The sequence below is a fragment of the Rousettus aegyptiacus genome, unplaced genomic scaffold (genome assembly GCF_014176215.1).
Source record: "Rousettus aegyptiacus isolate mRouAeg1 unplaced genomic scaffold, mRouAeg1.p scaffold_m13_p_17, whole genome shotgun sequence".
Lineage (NCBI taxonomy): Eukaryota > Metazoa > Chordata > Mammalia > Chiroptera > Pteropodidae > Rousettus > Rousettus aegyptiacus.
The window spans coordinates 18680814-18690685 of NW_023416292.1; the positions used below are offsets into that span (position 1 = coordinate 18680814).

General features: G+C 43.8%; 1 protein-coding gene across 5 annotated transcripts in view; it reads right to left on the reverse strand.

The window, feature by feature from the left end:
* RABGAP1L (RAB GTPase activating protein 1 like) overlaps window positions 1–8392 on the reverse strand; it is a 376617-nt gene extending 368225 nt beyond the window's left edge. For 2 of the 5 annotated variants that reach the window (XM_036234592.1, XM_036234597.1), the window contains exon 1: window positions 7635–7781. The gene's annotated coding sequence lies outside the window, so the exon portion shown is untranslated. Of the gene's footprint in view, window positions 1–7057; window positions 7299–7629; window positions 7782–8165 lie in introns of those variants that run through there. The other 3 variants (XM_036234594.1, XM_036234593.1, XM_036234595.1) reach the window with 3 other exon arrangements.
* Between the last annotated feature and the right edge of the window lie 1480 nt (window positions 8393–9872).

Below are 9872 nucleotides of genomic sequence, written 5' to 3' on the forward strand. Positions count from 1 at the left end.
CAAGGTACTGAACTTCTCTAAACCTGTTTCCTCATCTGTAAACTAGGAATGTTGTAACAGCTCCTACCTCATACAGTGATTGTGAATATTAACTAGCTATGCACATTATCTTATTATAATTCATCCATATAAACAATTAATGTTAGCTTATGATCATTATGCAAAAAAGAAAAAACTGCAGCAAATCACTTATTCTCCCTGAATCTCACAGCAGCCTTAGATCAAGCAGCAAGGTCCTCTGTTCTTCCTACACTGTCTTCCACAAAACCAAAAGTGTTTTTAGTTACTTGCAGCTTAATGACTACTTGTCTTCACCCCTCATCACCTCTTGGCCAACCAAAATTCCTAAAATCTACTATTGTCATCCTCTTCCAAACAAAATGTTCAAAAGTACAAAATTGCCAAAGCTCTCACTTAGAAAAGTAAATGCTCAATGGAACTCAATCAAGTTCCACTATGATTAGCAGGCAAAAATAATGGAATTGACTTGCAAAACGGGAAGTATGGTATTAACTGCTAAGCAGCCTGGCTTCTCTAACCTACTATTATTAGATTACCTTTTTAAATTTTTATCTGATATCTTCGAATAGTAGAGATTGCTATTCTATTGTTTGCGAAACCAAGTACAACAGGAGAAACTTGTTTAATCTATCAAAAATTTTGATAATGTTGACAAGAAATACAAAATGCAGGCCAGAATTGGGGAAGAAAAAACAACCTAGAGGCCTAGACTCATTTGTGAAAAATTAAGCTGCATAACTCATGCATGCAAACAGTACAATACTGGCAAATAGGTGGCCCTAGGATTTGAATAATAATATCTAATTTTGTCTGCCCGTTAACTACCAGGTTGGGTTAGTGTTAGAGCAGATTCTAGAATACCGAGGTGGGGAATGGATGAAGAGACATAAACTGAATTACAATTCAGCACCAATGTGACAGGCAGCATTACATCTTTGTACAGAAAGACTAGGACAAAGGCGAACCCAAACATTAGTCCAAATGTGGCCATTCATAGCAGAACAAATATGAAAAAAGGATTTCAAATGAAAGAATACAGTTCATGAGAGAAGAGGTTTGTGAAAATAAAACAATAAGTAAATGAGTTCTGATGGCAAATAGCTGCTGAAATAAGAAAATTAACGTAAAACAAACCAAGAAGCCATGTTGTTGCCAGTATATGCATAGGCTCCCTTTAATGGAAGACTTTTCACTATAGTATAATCTATTCAAAGTGTCATATCAAATAAATTTACTACAGAGAAACAAATTAATAATCATTCTAATAAACATGTCTATTTACATAGTGCTCTTAGCAGAGGCCCCCCAAACTGACAAATACATCTTGAAGCATGGAATAAATACTCTATATAGTTTATCAAAAACCAGTGTCATGTCTCTTAAAACTTAAAAACTAAAAACCACAGGTTTGTATTTTTTCTAAAATTAGTGTTTATTATTTGCATCCTCTGTAGTGGAAGCCTGATTTTAATATAATGCTCTGTGTTCCACTAAGCACTTCCTCTTCTAAAATCCCGGCATTTTGATTACTGCTAATAAGGGCAGAACGACAGTGTTTCCTTAGGGTAAGGGAGAGTCTGAGCAATCCCTCACTGGTACACGAATGAATTCTACACTTGGCTTTTAAAATGGGCTTTCTTGGAAATTTGACACACAAAAAATCCCTTTGGGTTTGCATTACTTTCATATTTGTGACTATTTCACATGACCGTCCTCAAAGAGCAAGATACTTGTTTTCAGTCATTGCCAGGTGGACTGTATTTTCACCACAAAGTCCAACAACTAATGGACGTGTGTGTGTACATTCATACAAACACACATTTATGTGTATGTGCATATCTGTACCACAAAAAAATGATGGTAGAAAATTCAGAAGGGTTCTAATAAACTAAATTTGTAAAGCCTAATACGTTTCAAAAAAAAAAAAAAAAACAGAAAGAAAGAAAACTCAACCGTGTGTCGACATGATTAGCTACTCCATTCAGTTGGCGTGAGGTATCTGAGGCCTGCTGCATCTAACTCTTATCGAGCTGCTCAGGATGTGCTATCTTGTGGAGCAGTTCAAATGAAACTGCTGAAGCCTCCTAAAATGGCAGGACAATGTATCAGAAGCTTAAATGAGGAAAACGGTATGGCAAAGACACAATTCTAACTTATTTTGGAACCAAAGCTCATCTCAAAAATTGTCAACCATCCAGAAGGAACCCAGCTTTGTACCAAACAAGTAGTTATTTACTATGGCAATTTCATTACCAAGATTACCAAAATTTTCCACACACTTCCAACAGTCTCTGTATGTGTTGTTACCTGGGCAACAGTCTAAAAGGCGTTTACCTTTACAGAACTAGCAGGTCAAAGAGAAGTAAAGCTTCTTCAAATTGACTGTGTCTCATTTTAATTCAAAGCAGTAAGTATGAAATCATCAGCAGACAGAAAACCTTAGAACTACCATTAATGCTTTGATTTTATTAAAAGACACAACTTATTGTCATTTATCTTCATTTCTAGCCACCTAATTCCCCTGTGACATAAGGCAAGCTCCATCCAGGACTTCAAAACATTCTCAGTCATATAGGCTGTCACACACGTAAGTGTTGAAATCCAAGGAACTTCTCTGAGTAAAGAATCTCCCAAGCCCTCACAGCTGGCTGGCCTTGCCCTGAATTTTGAAAGCTAGTCAGCTCGGCTATGGATCTGTATAAACTGCCTTTGCGTGAACCAGACCTGCCACCAAAAATTAAGACCTAGTCATTTAGAAAACACATTTTAGATGGCTCTTTGCTTCCTGCTCTGCTAAAGCCAATTTGGCAAAACAAAAAATAATGCTATCTCCTTACAAAGAAAATATTCGTCCCTTTCCACTCTTGGTAAGCCCAGGGTTGTTTCCCTGATACTGATACTTCTCCCTTTGGTTTTTACTCTAAGGATAAATACCTAAGTGTTCTCTGAGTCATATTCTAATCAGAAGCATAGCATATAAAGTTATTTAACGTTAAGAAGTCCTAGGTGCCTCCGGAAACAAAAAATGAAAAATAAACTGAAAAGCAGAGGGGAAAACTGGCAATCAAGGCTCTTCACCATCTGGTGCTGACTCTTTCTTGCCTAGCTCTTTCCCTCTATGCCTTTGATCGCCCTGACCCAGAAAGGCCTTTCTCATCATGCTATTTGTCTTTTTTTAACATGTCCAAATCCTACCCAGCCTCCAAAGCATGATTTACAAGTCACTTTTTCCCTCATCCTTCAACTAAAGTAATCTCTCCCTCCTCTCTAAACTGCTGTAGCACTTTATCTTTATCTCTGTACCACACATTACTTTCTGCCTTATATTATCTTTGTTTCCATATTAAATCCCCCACATGAACACAAAGGCCTCAGGGTCAAGGTTCATGTCTTATTCATCTCTAGTCAAAGTGCTTAACACAATGCCTTGCACACATTAGGCACCCCAACTGAGCTACACGAATGGCTTGGGTTAAGACAGGCGATACGTCCACTAGGAACAACTCCAGACTAGGAGTCTGGAGACGCTGGCTTTGCTTATAACCAGCTATATAAACTTGAACTTCAGTCTTTAAGTATATATACCTGCAAAGTGAAGAGGTGGACTAAATCATTGTAGGCTGTTACTTTAGCTGGCTATAAAATCAATTTGGCGGTCAAACCCCATTTTATTAAGATAAAATGAAATAGAAGAGAAAATACCAAAGTGTGTCGCAGGCAGTGGGATGCGATAAATGTTTAACAACTGGCTGCCCAGAAACGGGCAAGCCCTGAACTGATTTCCCACCACAGCCAATTTCAAGCTGCCAACATGATGTCCCTGGACATGGAGCTAAGGGACAAGAGAAAGGCGTAACTGCCCTTGCAAACCACTGCGATGAGCCAGCTCCAGCAAGGTTCTGAAAACATAAGTATTGTTTCCCCAAATTCTTCTTTGAACTTTGTGTGTGTGTGTGTGTGTGTGTGTGTGTGTATGTGCGTGTGTGTTGAATCAGGGTATTTCTTACTGTGAGTCACAGTCAAAACAATTTAGTAAGTATTCAGCCAATCACCTGGTCTCTTCCACGTGTACTACACAATGCGATAAATCTTACTCTTGATTACATATGTAGTCTCTTCACCACCACAATTTATACTTCTCTTCAAAAATGCAAGTAACGGGGATGCCTACTGATATCACCAGAAGGCAAATTGTAGGGAGTGGAAATTTGGCTTAGAAGGTATCAGCGAAGGGCCGAGGTTCTCAGCATCTGTTCAGCCCCACACACCTGAGAGACACGACATATTCTTACAAGTGGCAGTGGCTCTTTTAGAGAACAGTTGGGGGGGAGAGGAAGAAAGGAAGAAGAAATCTATAGTATGAAAAAATACCCAAGAATTGTGATATTTGTGCCCATGTCCCCCACTGCACTGAGAACCTGGGTACAGAAAAAATTGTACTGTAAAAAAGTTAAGTTTCCACCTCCGATGTTTGCCAGCCAAGTTCTCCAGCATAAGCCTGCATCCCTCAACAAGACCCCATGGCCGAGAATTCCCTACCGGAATTAAGTTTTTGCCATGGACTGGCGACATGAATTACTTGTTGAATCTAGAACAGGCAAGGGGGAAAACACCATGGCAAACGGTTGTTAGACTTGATATTCTGAGAAAATTGGGCTTTTATCAAAAAAAAAAAAAAAAAACTACTTTCTTATTTTCTTCTTATTTAAGCTTATGAAACTGGGTGAGGACGGGGGAAGGTTCTTAAACGTATTTTTGGCTGTACTATGTCTTTCACAACACAGTCTGTAAGCAGATTTTTCATCAGTTTTAAAAAGAATTGTGTTTTCTATTTTTAAGACTATTTAGAAAACAAGAAGGCTCAAAATTTCAAATATACTAATATTCTTAGCCCAAATCTAACTTCAGATCAACTGAATATATGCCTAGAAATTTCCCAGGAAAAATCCCCAAAAATTACACCAAAAAAAAACCCCAAAATGTCAAAAAAGAGTCAGTATGAGCACAAGCTTGCTATACTCAAACAATTATTGCATCCCATCCGTTGAATGAGTGCAACACGGAAAGTAAATGAAGAAAAGGAGAATGTTGAGATACAAGTTCGGCTTAATTGCATTAACTCTTCCTTATTAAGGTCCACTTATTTTCACATATTTATAACCAATTTCATGCACTAACATAATGTGAAAATTATTCCCCCATTCCGAAAAGCCAAGAGTCAAATCGAGTCTCCGTGCTCAGAATATTAAACCCCTCCTTAAAAATTGAGTCTGTTTTACCATAACTGAGGCTCAAGTCTTTACTTACTCTGTCTGCACTGCTTGTGGTAGCAAATGCTCATAAAACTATCTTCATAAGAAACTTGACTGTTTTCGCAGTACCAGAGGTAGGAACAGCCTGGGGCTGCTGGTCATTCCCAGTGGCTAACTTATTTATATAAGGTACAAGCTACACACATGTAGCAACTCATTAAAATTTGTGTGAGACATGGCAAAAAAGCTCTGTGCCTGGGAATCCCATAGGCCACAGTATCTATTTCATTCTCCCAACATCATCTATCCAGCCATAATTATGCCCACATCACTTTAAGATAATGGTAGGCTAGAATGCAGACCCGGGTCTACATCCTCAAGACAAGAAATTTTTGCTACTTAGCTACTACCCTCTTTAGAGTCAATCTCTAAAAGCCCGGCTATCTCCCACTCCCAATATTTTTAATTGGCACAACAGAATTGCTTCTTTTGACTACTCTTAAAGAATGGATAAAAAGATTTTCAGCTTTGATGCTGTATCATCTGAGTTCAAATAAATATACAGTAATTTAACAAGTTCAAGTTTGGGTTAAGGCAAAGAAAAAAATTTTAAGTACAAGTTTTTGGAAGTCACAAATTCAGAATGAATGAGCTGATAAATACGAACACTCTTGTTACACATGCCTAAGAACATTCTAGCATTCAAATAAAAAAGTCACAATAACTACTAGAATGAAAATGATATGAATCATAAAGCAAATAGCAAAGGAATAAAAATTCTCAGACTATCACAATATCATATATAAAAACTGTCGTCGAATAACTCAGGACCCCAAAACACATCATACACTTATTGTCACATCTTCTTATCTTGACGGGTATATTCACTACACACCCCAATAGTATGAAGACCTACTATCCGTTTCCAGCTTTCTAAAATACAATGTAGGCTATGTAATAGCCTACCGCCCAACTACACTCAATTCTTCCAAATGACTTATGAATACATAAAATCAGAGTACATTTTGAACTAATTTAATATAGACATCAGTCTAACTCAGTCTCAACTAACTCCTCAAGCAGGTAACCGTTTAATACAATTTGATAATAATGTAATGAATTTCGTCATCAGTTTCATACGGGGCTCTCTATTGAGATAATGCATCACAGGCCAGTTCTCCAGGGCTAGCAGCTTGTGGACCAATCTTTTCCGTGGACAAAATCCACTTCTAATTCGACCACAAGCAAACTCCATATGTGTCTTCTGGTGTCATAGTACTGGATATGTGCAGAAGTGCAGCAGAATCCAAATATAAACACTATTATGGGAAAAGTCAAAAGGTTTTCATGAAGTTGTTTTCAGAATTGTAACACGCAACCACGTACCTCCCGCCACGTACGGGAAAATGTAAATGCATTAAAAATGCCCTCGACTTCCCAGTACAAATACGCAGGCCTTGAAACCAGTTTCCAATCGGCGCCGAAACCTGTCAAGCGAGCTAAAGTTCTCCTTCCCGTTAGTGGTAACGAGGTTGGCGTGGCCCTTCATTTGAATGATGAAGCCTCAGTTCGGCCACTGACCACCTAAATTCCGGTACATTTTCTAAGATAACCCTGAGAGGTTCAAGGGGAAAACACAAGCACCTGGACACACTGCCCTGGGATGAGAAACCCTGTGCGTCGAGTCCCCGAGCTCCGGGCCACCTCCCGCTGGCCGGCGGCCCCCTTCCCCATGCTGACGCACTGCTGCCCAGCCCTGCACCGTTGGCGACCAAAGTACTAACCCAGTATCAGAAAGTTTGTCTCAGTTATCAGGACACCGAGCAGCCGCAACCTGGCCGGGGGAGGGGGTGTCTGTCAGGGCCAGCCAGTCAACTTCGAAGCGGGGCATTCCTTGCAGGTAGAGATCTGCCCAGGACGCAGCCCATCCCAGACTGCAAAACCACAAGCATCAACAGCGGGAGCGGAGCGAAGTGCCGGGCGGAGGCAGGGGGAGTGCGCGGGCGAGACACGGCCCCCGACAGTGTGGCCGCGAAGACACGCTACCCACACGCCCCCCGGATGCAGGGCCGCTGGGGCGGCGGGGGCGGCGGCGCTGTCAGGAGCGCACAGCTGGGGGCGAGCGCCCGGGTCGCCACCCCGGCCCAGGTGAGGGGCGCCGACCCCGCCCGCCCGGGCCGCGCGCGGGCCGCCCGCCCACCCCTGAGAGACCCCCGACCCCGCGCCGGGCCCCCTCCCGCGGTCCTCTCCCACCGCGGCCCCGGGCCGGCCCCCCTAACCGTGCCCCCGCTCGGCTCGGCCCGGCGCCGGCACCCCCGGCCGGCCTGCCGCCCGGAGGAGGCCGTCCTCGCCTCACCTCACCTCCTCACGAATCCGCGCGCAGGGCCGCGACCACTCCGCCGGGCGCCCGCGTCCCACCCGCCGCCCGCGCTCTGCGGCCGGGTTCGTCCCGTTCGCTCGGCGGCCGCGGGAGCCGGGGAGGGCGGAGGGAGCGGGCGGGCGGGCGGGAGGGAGGGGGCCGCTGACAGGAAGAGGAGAGGGAGGGGGCGGGCTCGGGGGCGGTGCGTCGGGAGCGCGCGCGTCGGGGCCCCTCGGCGCGGCGTGCGCGCTCCCGAGGGCGGCGGCGCGCGCGCCCGTCCTGGCCGCCGCGGGGCCGCGGTGGGGTCCGACGCCCCCGGAACCAACCGGAGCGATCGGGGCCCCGGGGGGGCCCGCCGGGGGAGTGACCCGCGCCCTGAGCCCGAGCGCCGGCCGCCACCCGGGCGAGTGGGCCGGCCCTGCCCCGCGGTGACTGGGTTCTCAGAGATTTCCGAGTTGGGGGCGATGGTTTCCTCGCTCATAACCTCGGTTTACATATTTTCATTAGTGCCCAGTCACCCGCAGGGGCGTCACCTGAAAGAACGCGAACTCTTCTCGCCAGTTACTCTTCTCCGTGCCTCTTCGACGGTGTCGTGAGCTTCTGAAACGGTCCCCTGCTGGTTGGCTCCGCGGGACTCCGGGGAAGTCGGAGAGGGAAATAACCCGCGGGGAAGGGACGGGAAAGCGCCAAGCACTGTTCGGGATTTATATGAAGAAAATGTGCCCTCATTGGCACCTCTTTGTCCTTTGGGGTAATAAATTGGGGCGTATAACCCAGGTAGAGATAAACCAGCTCTTTTTCCTCTACAAATATTATGCTGATCCTTGAACTTTGGAGTGCCTCCCTCCTAGATCCTGCAGCTAGGAATGACCTGTAAATTTCCCAATTTTCCTAGCACTTTGTTTCTGTAAGCTTGTGCCACCTAATAGTCACCCTTATGTTGGTAAATCTATGCAAGGCTTTATCCCCTTAGAGAATCTTTGAGAACCCGCTTCATTCATTTGTATACCTTCCACAATGCCTAGCCTAGTGCCAGACTCATAGAAAGTACTCCATAATTGTTATTGCATGGATATGTGAATATAGTGCAGCGAGACTTAAGTGTACATCTAATGATTTGTGCTCCAGAATGAAATTTTGTTTTTCTTGGTTTTTTTTTTTTGTTTTTTTTTTTGTTTGTTTGTTTTTTTAGGCGAGGCAACCCTCGTTTGGCCTCACAAATTGCAAGGACCTTGTCAGCTTACAATCTTTTTTTTTTTTTTTTAATTTTTTTACGCCTACAGCACCTGGTCTTCCTTGGTGGTCTCCCATCCAAGTACTAACACTGCTTAGCTTCCAAGATCAGCCGGGATCGGGCTTGTTCAGGGTGGCATGGCCGTAGCCCAGAATGAATTCTTTAGTTTAAAATTCCCCCTTTTGTCCCACTTCAATTCCCCTGCGCTCATGTGCCCACCTGGGTCCGAAAGCTACCCTGAGAAATATGACGTTTGTTCGAAGGACCCTCCCTCACAAGTTCTTTTTCTGCTTTCCTTTTTCCTAACTGAAATATCTGTGGATGTTGGGACATACTGAGTGTTGCAACTATGACGTGTTTCCCTTCCCCAAGGAGCTTCTTCTCAGAAGGTCTTTTATTAACCTCTGTATCCCAAAAATCTACCTAGCTCTGGGCCTGCCTCAAATGCTGGAAGCTTGATATTAATAAAGGTAGGGTTAAAATGACTCAAATCATCTGCTGATTTCCTGAGACATGTACTATCTATCAATAAATCAACCAGCAAGTACGTACTGAGCCTCTACTAAACAAGGTACTGGTGAAGTTACACTGAGCACCATGAGGAAGTCAACAGATTGAAAAAGCTATAGTTTCTGCCTTCTGAGATCTCCCAACTAGAGAGAAGCTTTTTGACAAAAAGGGCAACAGTTTAATTATCTGCACTCAGAAAGAAACTTAGCTCCCCCCCCCCCAAAAAAAAGGAAATAAGATTGTTAAACGGTAAGTCCAAAATAAATACCATGTTCCCAAATTCAGTTCCATATGTCTCTGAGAGCTGTAATAATGGCCACCATTGGCCGTTAGTTAATTCTACTAAAGTGGAGCATAACATCTAAGTCACTGTTATGGGATCAATTCATGTGCCAGCTTGTTACATGGAAAAGAAAAACTCTGTCCCGTGGCCACATGTCACACGTCTAATCACCAGGAGTCATTCTGTAAAATTGAACGGTTCCTCACAATAGAT